At 41.4% G+C, this 14,216-nt stretch overlaps 1 protein-coding gene across 7 annotated transcripts in view; it reads left to right on the forward strand.

Annotated features, from left to right (window-relative positions):
- GLI3 (GLI family zinc finger 3) overlaps positions 1-14,216 on the forward strand; it is a 247,000-nt gene that overhangs the window by 68,476 nt on the left and 164,308 nt on the right. The window contains exon 1 of one of the 7 annotated variants that reach the window (XM_084620889.1): positions 11,734-11,821. The exons of the other annotated variants lie outside the window; for them this stretch is intronic. The gene's annotated coding sequence lies outside the window, so the exon portion shown is untranslated. Of the gene's footprint in view, positions 1-11,733; positions 11,822-14,216 lie in introns of those variants that run through there. 7 annotated transcript variants of the gene reach the window in all.

Raw genomic sequence — 14,216 nt, forward strand, 5'->3', positions numbered from 1 at the left:
TTCAGACTCATAGAAATCATAGACTTTAAGGTCAATGATTCTATGAATTAGGCACCTAAATGTCTTTGAGGATTTGGGCTTAATTTCGTGTGAGATTTCTCCATTACATAGTACATAGGCAAGATATTTATGACTGCTCACCACGTGGCTTTGTGCAGTGTAATTTGTTGAGGGCAAGAGCTGCATGAAGGTTAAGTTGATTATTTTCTTTTTCTTTCCTATTGAGGTTGATTTTTGTTACTTATGATTCAGTAATTAAATTCGTATATGATCCACTTCTTCTGTCTTTGACTGTCCTCAGCTGCCATTAAAGACAATGGGAGGTCAGGGTATTCATGATTGTAAAGAATTGAGACCTTGGTGTGCAGGGGTTAGGTGGTATGCAGGATGGCTTTGGAGTAGGCTTACGTGCTCACCCAAATATGGTTTGGTTGTAAATCTGGAGAGAGATTTTTGTTTTTAAAATTTGATGCACTTCTCTGTTCCTACATGTTTATTCCTCACAAAAATACCAAGTTTACTAATCTTGAGAGTTTTTTATCTTGAGAGTGCTTTACAATAGTAATTTACTCAATAACAGGTCAGTATACTACTAATTGTACAGTTGGGAAAACTGAGGCACTGAGAAATTTAAACTCTGTCTTCTGAGCCCCACAGATCAGACTGCGTGGAAATGAATTGCAGTGTGCACTGGTGTGCTGTGCTGTGCTGTAACTTCCCTGTGTGGATGCTGTGGGTGCAAACTGAAAAGGTACCCAGGTTGCATTTCCTTTTTAAACAGGACTAAGTTAATACAAACGAGGTACCTTTTAGTTCATGCTACAGTGTCCACACATGGGAGTTTCAGCGCAGCACGCTAGTGCATGCTCAGTTCACACCTCAGCAGTCCAAACTGCATGTAAACAAGCTCTAACTCAGTGGCTTTCAGCCTTTCCATATTACTGTACCCTTTCAGGAGTCTAGTTTGTCTTGTGTACCCCCAAGTTCCACCTCACTTAAAAACTACTTGTTTACCAAATCAGACATAAAAATACACAAGTGTCAGAGCACACTATTACTGAAACATTGTTTACTTTCTCATTTTTACCATATAATTATAAAATTAATCGATTGGAATACAAATATGTTACTTACATTTCAGTGTATAGTATATAGAGCGGTATAAACAAGTCACTGTATGAAATTTTAGTTTGTACTGATTTCACTAGTGCTTTTTATGTAGCCTGTTGTAAAACTCGGCAAAGATCTAGATGAGTTGATGTACCCCCTGGAAGACCTCTGCGTACCCACAGGGGTATGTGTATCCCTGGTTGAGAACCACTGCTCTAAGTGACTTGCTGAAGGGAACAGAGGAATTTGGAGACGAGATTGGTGGTTAGTCTTTTTCTATGTAAAACTCCATTATGAGTCTACCAAAATAAGTTTTTCCTGTGTAAGAACTATAGGCTCAAACTCATTATGAGAGATTCCTGTGAAATGCTTGTACAGATTGTGTTTTAGTTCTAAAAATTTTCTCTTTCAGTAGGAGGCCCCTTTTTTTCATGAACTTTGTTTCTTTTTGCTTCAGTTCCTCTGAGTCAATGTGGCACTACTGCACTTCATTACTGCACATACCTTATAATTAATAGAAATTTAAAAAAATGCTTGTTAGTTTTAACATTGTCTGGATGGAAAAGTCTGTGACACATTTAGGAATGGTTACAATTCCTTGTAGTGCTTTTTAAGAAGCAAATCCTAGTTTTGTTTTAAAAAAACAGGCTACTTAAATTTATTATAATTTGATAACCCTCTTTTGTTTTTGAGAACTTTCTTGTTTGGTATGAAACCTCTTTTATTGGCTACAGCTTCACATTCTTTCTCAGTACGCGGGAGTGGATTATACTCCTGAGCAGCATTCAGTGAAATTTTTGTGTATGCTTGTTTCTAAATAATCCAAGTGAAGTTGCTTTCAAGTGTTTTCCCCCTCACCTTCCATAAAGCATACACTTATTTAACTATTCTTTTTTGTGAAGCTGATTTGTTTAGTTTTACACAAAATAATTAGGGTATTACTTGCAAATCAAAATGCCAAAAAAAAAAAGAAAAATGTGAAATGTTCTTTTGTTCAAGTGTACATTTCTGGAACCACTGAAACATGATTAATAACTTTAAAATTCTGATTTGAACCTACCATAGCAAATAAATTCAGCGTGAAAGCCGAAAGTTTAATAAAATGTTTCTGAAACTTCCTCTGTGAAGTTACAAGTTTCATTCCTGATTATCTGTCTGTTCATCCATCCTCAGACATACATCACATAATGATGATTTGAAATATATGATATCCCTAAAGATGGTTAGCAATTTGGGATTAATTTAATAGAATTAAAGTGTTAAAAAACAGGCCTAAGGCATTAACAAGATTCTGAAGTGTTGAAAAATATTATAGCGCATTAAGACTAGAGGGGTGAAAGTAGGGATGGGCAGAATTGTCTGAAAAAACTAATTCTCAAAGCACTTTTGCTCATCCCTACACTCCAACTAATAGTGAGCCTTCTTTTGAGCCCTGAAAATATTTGGTTAAGAACCATCTCTATCTCCATGCTATTTTATAGTCCTTCTACTGCACAGTGGTGGGGAGAAGAAAACCGTCCTACTCTCAACTCAGAAAATGTCAGAGTACCATGGATGTGTAGAGGGATGGGGTTGGGAAAAAGGAGGCAGGGCTTAAGGCTGAATGGCCCCCTCTCCCAAAATAAAACAGGAAGGGGTACTGAGCTAGCCCTTGAAGATCCGGAAGAACTAATGGCCTTTTATCTGCCCCTCCAAGACCTTAGTGGTGAATACAGGCTGTTCAGGCTTCTCCTCTGGTGAAAGCATGAGCCCTTCCAACAGCATCAGGCAGAGGGGAGAGTATGAGGGTCACAGAGCTTGTTTATGAAGAGGGGTGATTAGGCAAGGGAGATGGCACATTTCTGGGGATTGGGAGCTCTGAAGCTCTACAAACATAGGTTAACCATCTTAATTATTCAGTTTTTATCTGACCCAAACCTGCTCTGCAAAGCTTTGAAGGTTATTCCTTCTCTGGGTGAGGGGATTGGTGGGACTAGGATTTAAGCAGGCTAAAAATGAGAGCCAGGATAAGTATATACATTATAGCTGTATGTATAACTATCCTTTGAGGCCCCTAAACTTGTACCTTTGGGGAGTCTAACTACGATAGAAGAAACTTGTTCTTTGCATTCCTTCCAAAACCTCCATTTCTCTTTCATTTTTGCCCATCCCTATGCACCAGTCCCTTGGAACCACCTTGGAATACACTTAAATCTGATGATAGAGGGATTTAAGGGCAGATTGGAATTTAAGCGCATATATATGTGCAGCTGTAATATGGCCATATGCATCTCTGTACAATGGGTTAGTGCACCCCCCCTGCCCCAGCAGAGAAACCTGTAGGCGAGCGAGCAGAAGGGTATGTGTTGCGGGAGATGATTTTTCAGAGTTTTCAGGAAATTGCTGCTGCTTCTTCGAGTGCTTGCTCATGTCAATTCTTCTCTTAGGTGTGTGCGTGCCCACATACACAGTCATCAGAGACTTTTTGCCTTAGCGGTATCCGTAGCGTTGGCTGTGGCATCCTCTTGAAGGCTGCACTCATGCGCTGGTATATTAGGCGCTGCCAGCCCTACACTCTCTCAGTTCCTTCTTACCACCCCTGACAGTTGGTTTGAGCACCTCGTCTTGCATTGCAAGAGCGTTAGCGGTTCTTTACAACCCACTGTCCATCTTCTTTGTATATAATTGGTAGGTACTTAGTCAGCAAATTCAAGGAGGCCCTCCCGAAGGACTGAGCCCAGGAGTTTGCTGCTTTAGTGGAAGGAGGCACAGCGGTGGTGAGAGGGGCCCTCCAGATGGTCTGGGACGCTAGGGACTCAGCGACCAGGGTGGTCACCTCTGCGGTGGTCATGAGGCGCAGCTCCTGGTTACAGTCCTCCAGGGTATCCCAGGAGATGAAGGACCTCCCATTTGAGGGGGCAGGGCTCTTCTCCGAGCTCATGGATGCAAGGCTCCATGGCCTTAAAGACTCCTGTGCCACCCTCCACTCCTTGGGCCTTCATACCCCTCAGCAGGTCAGGAAGCCATTCCGTTCTCCGCCTCCTCTGCATCCCCAGTCTAGGTCCTGGGGAGCTCCCTGGCTGAGCACCTACAGGAAAAAGGATAGAGACAAGGTGTCTAAGTGGGGACACCTGTCATCTTAGCGTTCATCTGCTCAGCCTGGGCCTTTCAGGAACCAAGGAGACCAGAAGCAGGAATTTTGATGGTGCACTCGAGGACGGCACCCCAGTTACATCCCGGGATCCACCCTCCTACTCTTTCCTCCACTGCCTGTGCCCCTTCTGGTCAGACTAGTCACAGCTGACCTCAGACCATTGGGTGATTGGACCTGGGGTGGGGAGCCCACTTGGGTGGTCTCAGCAGACAAAGTCATTGGTCGAGTCACGATTGCTCCCTACACATCAATGTCAGGGAGCTCAGGGCATTTTGTCTGGCCTGCCAAGCCTTCCTACCTCACATAAGAAGCAGGGTGGTTCAGGTCCTGATGGACAATATAGTAGCTATGGTCTGTATCAACAAGCGGAGCCAGATCGTCTGCCCTTTGCCAAGAAGCCCTTAGGCTCTGGGACCTCTGTGTACAACATGCTGCACACCTCCCCGGGGCCAGGGATGCAACATATCGTAGCCGCACACCTCCCCGGGGCCAGGAACGCTTCAGCAGATCTCCTCAGCTGGACCTTCTCGTCTCGCCATGAGTGGTCACTTCATCTGGAGGTGGCCTGCCTCATCTTCCAGGTGTGAGGGACTCCCTCGGTAACCGTTTTTTCAGGTGGGAGGGGTTTTTATTGGGATGTGTGTGTGTGTGAGAGAGAGAGAGAGACTGTTCACATCCCGGCAGAACAGGAAATGCCACGTTTTCTGCTCGATTTGGGGGATCGACAGAGGCTCCCTGTCAGATCCTATTCTGCTCCCATGGTCGGGGGCTCTGATGTATGCCTTCTCTCCGGTGCCATTAATTCACAGAGTCATCATGAAGATCAAGCAGGACAGGGCAAAGGTGATTCTCATCGCACCGGCTTGGCCGCGCCAGCACTGGTTTAGCATGCTGCTGGACCTCTCTGTGGTTGCTCCATTACACCTGCTGCTCCGGCTGGAGCTGTTGTCCCAAACCCAAGGCAGGCTTCTGCCTCCAAACCTGGCAGTGCTGCACCTGACGGCTTGACTGCTGCATGGTTAAATGCGGAAGAACAGGAGTGCTCGACCGGCGTCCAACAGGTTCTGTTGGGCAGCAGAAAGCCTTCCACCAGAGCCACCTACCTGACCAAATGGAAGCGGTTCGCTTGTTGAACCTCAGATAAAGGCATTCAGTCCAAGTGGGCCTCACTGCAGTTAATCCTGGACTACTTTCTGCATCTCAGGCTTCAAGGCCTGTCCCTTTCATCTGTTAAGGTCCACTTGGCTGCTATCTTGGCCTTCCATCCGCCACTCGAGGGTAGGTTGGTTTTTGCCCAGGACATGACTTCCATGTTCCTCAGGGTCTTGAGTGCCTTTAGCAGCACGTCAGGGACTCTGTCCCTCTGTGGGACCTGAACCTTGTACTGTCACGGCTCCCAGGACCCCCTTTGAGCCTCTAGCTTCCTGCTCTCTCCTTCTCTTTCCTGGAAGGTCACATTCTTGGTTGCAATAACATCTGCCCTCAGGGTCTCTGAAATTAGGGCTCTTTCCTCGGAACCACCCTATACTGTCTTTTACAGAGACAAGGTCCAGCTGCGGCCACACTTGGCTTTCCTGCCCGAGAGGGTCTCACAGTTTCATACAGGCTAAGATATTTACTTACCTGTCTTTTTTCCAAAGCCGCATAAATTGGAGGAGCATCAGTTGCATTCCCTAGACGTCAGGAGGGTGCTAGCCTTTTACATTGAAAGGACCAAGCTATTTCGCAAGTCAACACAATTGTTTGTTATGGTGGCCGACAGGATGAAAGGTCGTCCAGTGTCTGCTCAAAGAATTTCTTCTTGGATCACTGCCTCCATTCGCTGCTGCTACGATCAGGCAAAGGTGCACCCTCCAGCGATCATAACCACCCATTTCACCAGGGCACAAGCCTCATCGGCAGCTTTCCTAGCCCAATTACCTATCTGGGACATCTGTAGTGCGGCCACCTGGTCATTTGTCCACACATTCACATCCCATTATGCACTTACCCTGCAGACCCAGGACGATGCTGGCTTCGGTAGAGCAGTGCTGCAAGCCGCAAGACTGTGAACTCCAAGCCCACTTCTGAGGATACTGTTTGTGAGTCACCTAGAATGGAATGGACATGAGCAAGCAGTTGAAGAAGAAAAAAACGGTTACCTACCTTTTAGTAACTGTTCTTCGAGATGTGTTCCTCATGTCCATTCCATTACCCACCTTCCTGCCCCTCTGTCAGAGTTGCTGGCAAGAAGGAACTGAGAGGGCGTAGAGCCGGTGGCGCCTAATATATCAACGAATGAGCGCGGCACTCAAGGGGGTGCCATAGCCGACCCTATGGATACTGCTAAAGCAAAAATCTCTGATGACTGTGCACGTGGGCGTGCACACCTAGAATGGAATGGACATGAGCCACACATCTCAAAGAACAACAGTTATGAAATGGTAGGTAACTGTTTTTTCAGGTGGGAGGGGTTTTTATTGGGATGTGTGTGTGTGTGTGAGAGAGAGAGAGAGACTTGAAGCGTATGGAGTGGGCAGGGTGGGCGGCCTCTGAACCCTTGCACTTGCTGTACCTGTTTGGTGGATAAACAGATGACTTCATGGTCCAGGACCATCAACTTAGCTTCTTCTAAATTCAAGGGGGAGAAAAATAAAGACACAGGACTGTTTGGTTGCCAGCTTCCACTTATTAATAACGGTCATTTTTAGAAGGGCCTAGTTTGCATAATGGCCAGCAATATTTTTAAGGCCAGGAATGTTTTATTTAAAAATCAACTGTTTTGGCTTACAGGGCTTTTAACTGCTCTCCCCCATCCCAAACCTGATATGTTTTAAAATTTGTTTTGTAGTATTATAGTTTTTTTAAATGGTCAATAGACATTTTATATGATATGTAGAAATACACATTTGTGTGTGTAAGTTTACATTTTATATATACCTCATGCAACCTCATTTGAAGCCATTACGTTTGGGTAGGGTGTAAGCCGGAGTATAGTTTGTGTCTATATAATATAATTAATTAATATACACAACCACACAAGCATATACAACATACAACTGTTAGCACATTTATGCTTATCTGTGGGTATCAGATGATTAAGAAATACATTTAAAAAAAACCCCTCTCCTGGGAAGTTATTGTAGCTTCTTTGATGTGACTAATTAGCTCACTCAAAGTAAGCAGTGACTAACAGTCCAATAACTGGCTAACAGAAGGAACTTCATAACATTTTCAAATTCTTAATCAGAGGAGCCTTTCAGTGCTTTGCAAGAAGTTGAGAATGATTCTCCTTCCTGAGAAGTAGTTGCCAGTGGTCAGATCATAAAGTATGTAGTCACTTTTCTCCAAGGTATATTTACGAATCTTGGCCTTTGAAGAGTTTAAATATTGGGGGAGAGCAGTAGGCCTGGAAATGTGTTTAAACTGCTAAGTTTGATCCTAGCTCTGTTCAACAGACTCAAAGCAAACATTTTAGTTTGCTGAGGCTGACTTACAGTAACTTGCTGTCTTTGCAGAGTTTCATAGGGAAGGAGATACTTCTTATAAATAGCGGTAAAAAAACCCAAGCTTTTATTTGTGACTATGTTAACCCTTCTCATTTCTTAAGTAGCGGTACTAAAAAAAATTTAAATGATTATAAAAATATAAATTAAAATTAAATCACACAAATTGAAAGGGAGAAATTGTACAACTCAGTGTCTGCAAATTTGGCAGTTAACTATGACTGTAGATGTCTACCCCTGCTGTATTTAATTTTTTCTTCTTTTTTTGCTGGAGCTATGTAGTGATTCTGCAACTGCTATGAGATTCTTTCTCAGCAAGCTAAGCAGTCACTAGAATGTTTCCATATGTCAACAAGCATCTCAGAGATGGTTTGTACTCTATATACCATTCTTACCCAGCCACCTGAACTTTTCTGATGCTGGGCGTGAGGCTAAATCCCTCTTGCCTTACTTGCATGAGTAGTTCCACAGAACCCCTGGGATTACTTGTGCAAGGAAAGCAAGCAGGGTTTGGGCCTTCTAGTAGAAGGTAAATTTAAAAGCTCATCACCTGCTGATACCTGGGCTTCTGTGTTTCTCTTGCAGCAGTCACAAACAAAGTGACGTCACAAACACCTAAAACGGAGTGCAGGGGCTCTACTCGCTGAATGGCATTAAGTGTCAGAGCAATAACCCACTGTCTGTAATGGGAGAAACACTTAGCTCTGAAGTCAGCAAGGAAGAAAAGTGATTTTCAGCTATTTGGATTTCAATTGTATTTATTTGCTCTTTTAAAGCCTGTGCAGATTTAGATCCCAATCCAGCTCTTTCAGAAGCAGGCTCCTGCTTCTTTGGAGCCCCTGAGTCTGCAAAGTGCTGAGGGCGCTCAACTCCCATTGACTTCAGTGGGCGCTGAGGATGCTCAGCATCTCTCAGGATCAGGCTCTTGCTGTGGCTGGGTAGATTACTCACTTGGGCAGCAGCAGTCAGATTGACTCGTAGGATTGTACAGGAATTCTGTACGCTGCAAGCAGCTTTGGTGACCTGGTCCAAAGCCTGTAGAAGTCAATGGAAAGGCTCAAGCCCCCAGTGTTTAACTTCAGTAATATGCAGGTGTAGTTTCTTTTTCTGCCCCATGAATTCTCTGCACTGGATTAGTGCAAGGCAGCCTGGCCCTGCTCTCTGCCCACACTTTTTCCCTTTTATGTGTGAGAACACAAGCAGCGGGGGAGCCTGTACTCAACAAGATGGTTTCCACAGCTGCGGACTGACTTGTGGTGCCTCTGTGCACCTGCCTGGGTGCAGACAGTCTCTTTGCATCCCTTTTCTGTGGCATACGGGGAATATACTGGTTATGATTTGAGAGCTTAAACTGGTCTTTTGTAGTTAATCAGGTTTATTTAAGCACTTTTCATTTTAGCAATATGAGCCCAGTGCTGCAGTCCTACAGAGAGAAACTCCCAGTTAAAGCCAATGGGGTTTTGCTTGCAGCTGACTGAAAGCTGGGCTCTAAATTTCCTTCTACATTTAATTTTTCTCCTGGGTAAAAAAAATCTAGCTAGTCACTGACTTCAGCTAAAGAAAGTTCTTCTGTTGTTCAGACAATTTAGAAGAGTTCTAAACTTCCACATGCTATTCCCAGGGCACTCAATGATGTAGCTCAAGAAGAATTTGGGCCTGATCCTGCTGATGTTAATGTGACTTTGGACTCTACCTGGACCTGATTCTGCACCACCGACGTCAGTAGGGGCTTTGACATTGATTTCAAAGAGTGCAGGATCAAGCCCTATACTCCATAAAGTATAGGGGTTGCATTGTTACAGAGTGTTCTGGGCTTGTGCTCAGTTTTGAAACAAAAGATTGAATGCAAATTTGAGCTGTACTGTGTGCACTATTATAATATTAAAATTACCTTCATGGTCATTATAATAGTGATATACTATCTTGTAAAATTTTCATATCACAAAGAAAGGCCCAGTTCTGCAAACTCTTGCTACCTGGCATTATGCTTATGGGACTATTTACAGTAGTAAGCTCTACTACACCTGACAGTGTCGACAAGCTCAAGTCCATAGTTAGTACCTCTCACAGTAACTCTTCTCCAGTTAGTTCAATTTCTTTTATTTCTGCAGAAATTTTAAAAAAGACAACAGAAAGGAACAGGATGTTAAGAAAAGCAGGGGAAAACGGTGTATCCATATTCTAAAGGTCTCAATTAATGTTTGGAAAATGCCACACATAGTGAAAAAAATAACTAAATCGAAAATCCATTACAAACAGGAACATAAAACTGTCTATTTTAAGTTGTTAGTTTAGATAAGGTATACTATTTGTAAGGCACAAAATGTTTGTACAATGTATGTTCAAGCACTGCGAATAAAGTAAGCATAGTTCTTATTATCTATCAGTTTTTGTAGCCTGTGATATGGCTTGATTGTATTTTTTATAACTCATTAAGAATTTTGTAATACATATCTGTGTCATTCTCTCTAAATCACCTCATGTGTGCAATTGTTCAGAATGTAAAAAAATAACACTCTTGGGACCAAGGTGCTGGATTTAAACTTTCCTACATATAGGAAGAAAATTTTTAGTTAATACATGTACTGTGGAATTTATAAAATAAATCAGCCATAATTCTACAGGTGTATTTTTCCAGCAAAATATATTTACCTGTTTTGTTTTTTGCTTGCTTTTTGCTTGAGGGTGGTCAAAAAGTGGTGATCAATGTATGTATGCAAGAAACTTAGGACACTCATATCCTAATGAGGTTGGCAATGGCTCTATTACATCATTCTAAATAGCAAAATACTGGGTCTCAAAAACACAGACCTTTTTAAACACAAGGGAAATGGCTTCTTTATTAGATATATATTCCATTAAGAATCTGATTATTCAATCTTTTTTACACTCCCCCCCCCACCATTTTGGTTCACAGCAACCAAAAATGCTACTTTTCTGGGAAAAACTGATATTCTGACTACAGTTTTGTAATTTAATGATGGAGAGTTTCCTTAGTAAACCAAATTTAGAGTACTAGAATGCTTATCTTATATCCAGACCTTGAACATAAAAGGCATTTTATACCAGCAATTGTTCATTTAATGAGCAATTGCAGAGTGCAGGACGGTTAAGGGATTGAGCTATATGCACCATTATTGCAAGAAGTATTCCGAAATACCAGAAATAGGACGTAAGCTCTGATCAGGGAGACTGTGAGCACAATTACCTTCTTTTCAAATCCTTCTGTGACACTGCGGGAGGAAAAAGGACTTTGAAACTTGAAAGGAAAGAGCTTGCTTTCAACCTCAAAAGCTAGGAGGAAAGGGCTCTGAAATTTGCTCAGTATTCCCAATTCACCATTAGCCTGTTTCTTCCTTTAGCCTCAAGGCATTCTCCGCTTTTTGAAAAGATGTTAAGAAATTCAGTCACAATAGAGAGCCTAGTTTTGAACATGTTTCACTCGGTCCATTGAGGTCTGGTCTTCAGCCTTTGTGTAGGGTGAATTGAGCTGAGCAGCTAGCTGGTTGGGGAGAGGTGAATGAGCAGTCTCTGTGCAGTCACAAATTCTGGCAAAGAAAAGATTACCCTTTCCTTTATTTTACAATATGCATTCCTGTACAATCCTGCTAGTGGCAATATGCGGAGCAGAGCTTGTGCTTAAGTCAATACGGAACACTTGGTTTATAGCAACTCTTGTTAAGTTTGTCTTGTAATTGAAGCTGCTGTTGACCTTGCTTGGAGACCATTTGTAAAACCGTTTATTTAGCATAAACTGAAATAATAAACCCTCCTTCTCTTAGGCCGATTGTGATAGGGTGACATTAGTTTGATTTAATGATTAGCCGCCTGACCCCCTCAGCTAGAGAGAGCTGCTTGAATAGAGAGAGTTCACTAGGAAGCACACAGGAAGAATACTAATGAGCTTGTTAAATTTAGCATGGCACCAACCACTTTTAATTCCTCTAATGGGAGAAGCACTGCCTCTGAGAGGGAGGGAGGGAGATAGAAAGAGGGAGGGAGAGAGAGAGGAATGTCCACATACCCGTAGCTCGAGAATTTCGGTCAAGAGAAGAGCTTGGAGAGAGTAAGCCAGGGTCTTTTGGACTGAGTTGTAAGTATGTTGTCTGTTCTCTTACCCAGATGACGTCCTTCTTAATCAGTTGAAAGACAATAATGCTAGTTGCAAGTTGCATATAGAAATATGATTATGAAGGCTAACCTATGCAGCCTTTGCTACAATGATGACTTGTTGTTTAAATGTGGGTATCTCAGAATTTTGTTGAGGGGAGCTTCAGCATCTTAAGCAATGGTTTGAAACTGATTTTATCACTGACTTTAAAACGCTTGAACTAAAAAAGTTTCCACTTGTGTCTGCAGAATGTTAATGAAAACAAACAAACAAAAGTTTAATAGAGACAAGAAGTTCAGTGGACTGACATGTTCATGTTTGTTTCCCTTATTTTTTTTTTCATTTTTGTTAGGCACACAAAATAAGTAATTAAAAATGTATTTGCTTAGGCATGTAGATCGATTACAAGCTTTTTTGAAAAGATTTGTTAATGAAACAAAGTATTCTTTGATGCTATATTTAAAAAAATGATTATGGCTAAATACCAAGAACAAATATATTTCCCATTAGATGGGAGAATCTTGGATTAATTTGATAGCTCCAGACTGGGTACTTGTTACATGTGTTTGTGGCTGCCAGCTAGTTATCATTCAGTGGGGACACATGTGGAGAAGGAGAAGCTAATACAAATTTATCATTTGGGACTGATTCTTTTTTCTGTAACACCTCAGTAAGTCAAGAGAAACTGTGCTAAAAAGTGGGGGTACAAAACAGGTGTGAGAGGAGAATCGGGCCCTTTGACTTCAAATCATTCATCTCTCTGAAACTTTTTAGTAAATTGGATGTTTCTTTTGGACCTAAAGCAGGCCGTTTTTTAAACATAGGATAGCAGTAACCGTTGTCTTGTGTTTGGCTGTAAGAATCTATTGGCAGATGCTACTAGAGAAGTGAGTTGTTTGCTTACATTTTTGCTATAGATTCCCACTTGTTGCCATGGTGGACGGTATGTTTCTGTCAATAATTTGGCCTGGCGCAGCTTGTCTGCACTTACTCTTAAACTTTATTGAACAATTCAGCTGAAACAGAATGAGATTAGACAGCTTTCGCCTTTTGGCTCGCTGAAGTGGTTTTACTGCAGTTATAAGAGCAGGCAGAATTATTGCAAGAAAAGTTTCCCTTCAGTGTATAGAGAATTCTTTCAAATCACTTGGCTATTTGTATTCTGGAGTGCGTGTACTGTCAAGTTTTTCATCTGCTCCCATATCAAAAGCACCTCTGTGGTGCAGAGCATGAAGTAAACTCTTAACAAAATGTTTATCCATTGGATTTCCTTATTATTGCAAAAATGCCATGGTGTTTACTTAAAAAATATTTCTGGGTGACTATTTAGAGGGGAAGCAGTGTTCAAAAATGATTGACTGGCTAAACAGTAAGCATTATTTTTATGATGAGGAAAAATAATTTGTTGGTGTTGGAAAAAAAATATTTTCCAACACCAACAAATTATTTTTCCTCATCATAAAAATAATGCTTACTGTTTAGCCAGTCAATCATTTTGATATTTTCTCTTTTTTCTCCTTTTTCAGAGCTATTTATTAAAATGAAACACATTTTGCTTTAATTTTCAAAGTTACTAAAAGTAGGTTTGAATTCAGTCAGCAATTTTAAAAAAATCATCTCATTTCATACCAGTAATTGGTGCCTTGATTCTTGACACATGCAGGTCTTAAGAGGGACAGAATAAAACTGAATTATTCAAACAGACATGGACTTCTTGTTCTATTCTGGGATGGCAATTTAACAAATGTTAACTTTACACGAAGAGCAAAAGAAATGAAATCCTTATCTGATTTTCAAATTGATTATGTTGCTATACAAATCACTTCATCATAGTATAGTAGCATAGGTTAGCCCTGCTCTAGTTAAGGGTCTGTCAGCATTTCAAATAGAATGTAATCCCCTATTTTTAAGAGTTTGCATCTCATCTGCAAAAGTTCACTCTAAGGTGAAATTTAATATAAAAGGCTTGAGCCAGAGAGAAAATTGGTGGAAAAATTACTTGGACTTTTTAAAAAAGTTTTATACAAGCAGTTTTATAAAACCTAATATAAGTTGTAAACTAAAAACAGCTTCAGTGTAAAAATATGAAAACTTTAAACTCCATTAATCCAGAGGACAGAGTAGTGCTTATGCATATTAATACAAAGGAAAAAAAACAGGCAAAGATTGTTAGCTTTACAATATTTTTGTCCCTGTTTATATTAACTACTTCACCATGGGCCCAATTCCGCAAGTCCTCAGCGCACAGATGGGAGACCATGGAGGATCTGGGCCCAATGACTAGCTCCTCTTCGGAAGCTGGTTGATACGATAATTGCAAATGTAAAAATAATCCATACATTTACACAAACTACATTGATGTTTTTCTTTGCTACTT

The sequence above is a fragment of the Lepidochelys olivacea genome, assembly GCF_965140295.1.
Source record: "Lepidochelys olivacea isolate rLepOli2 genome assembly, chromosome: 2".
Lineage (NCBI taxonomy): Eukaryota > Metazoa > Chordata > Testudines > Cheloniidae > Lepidochelys > Lepidochelys olivacea.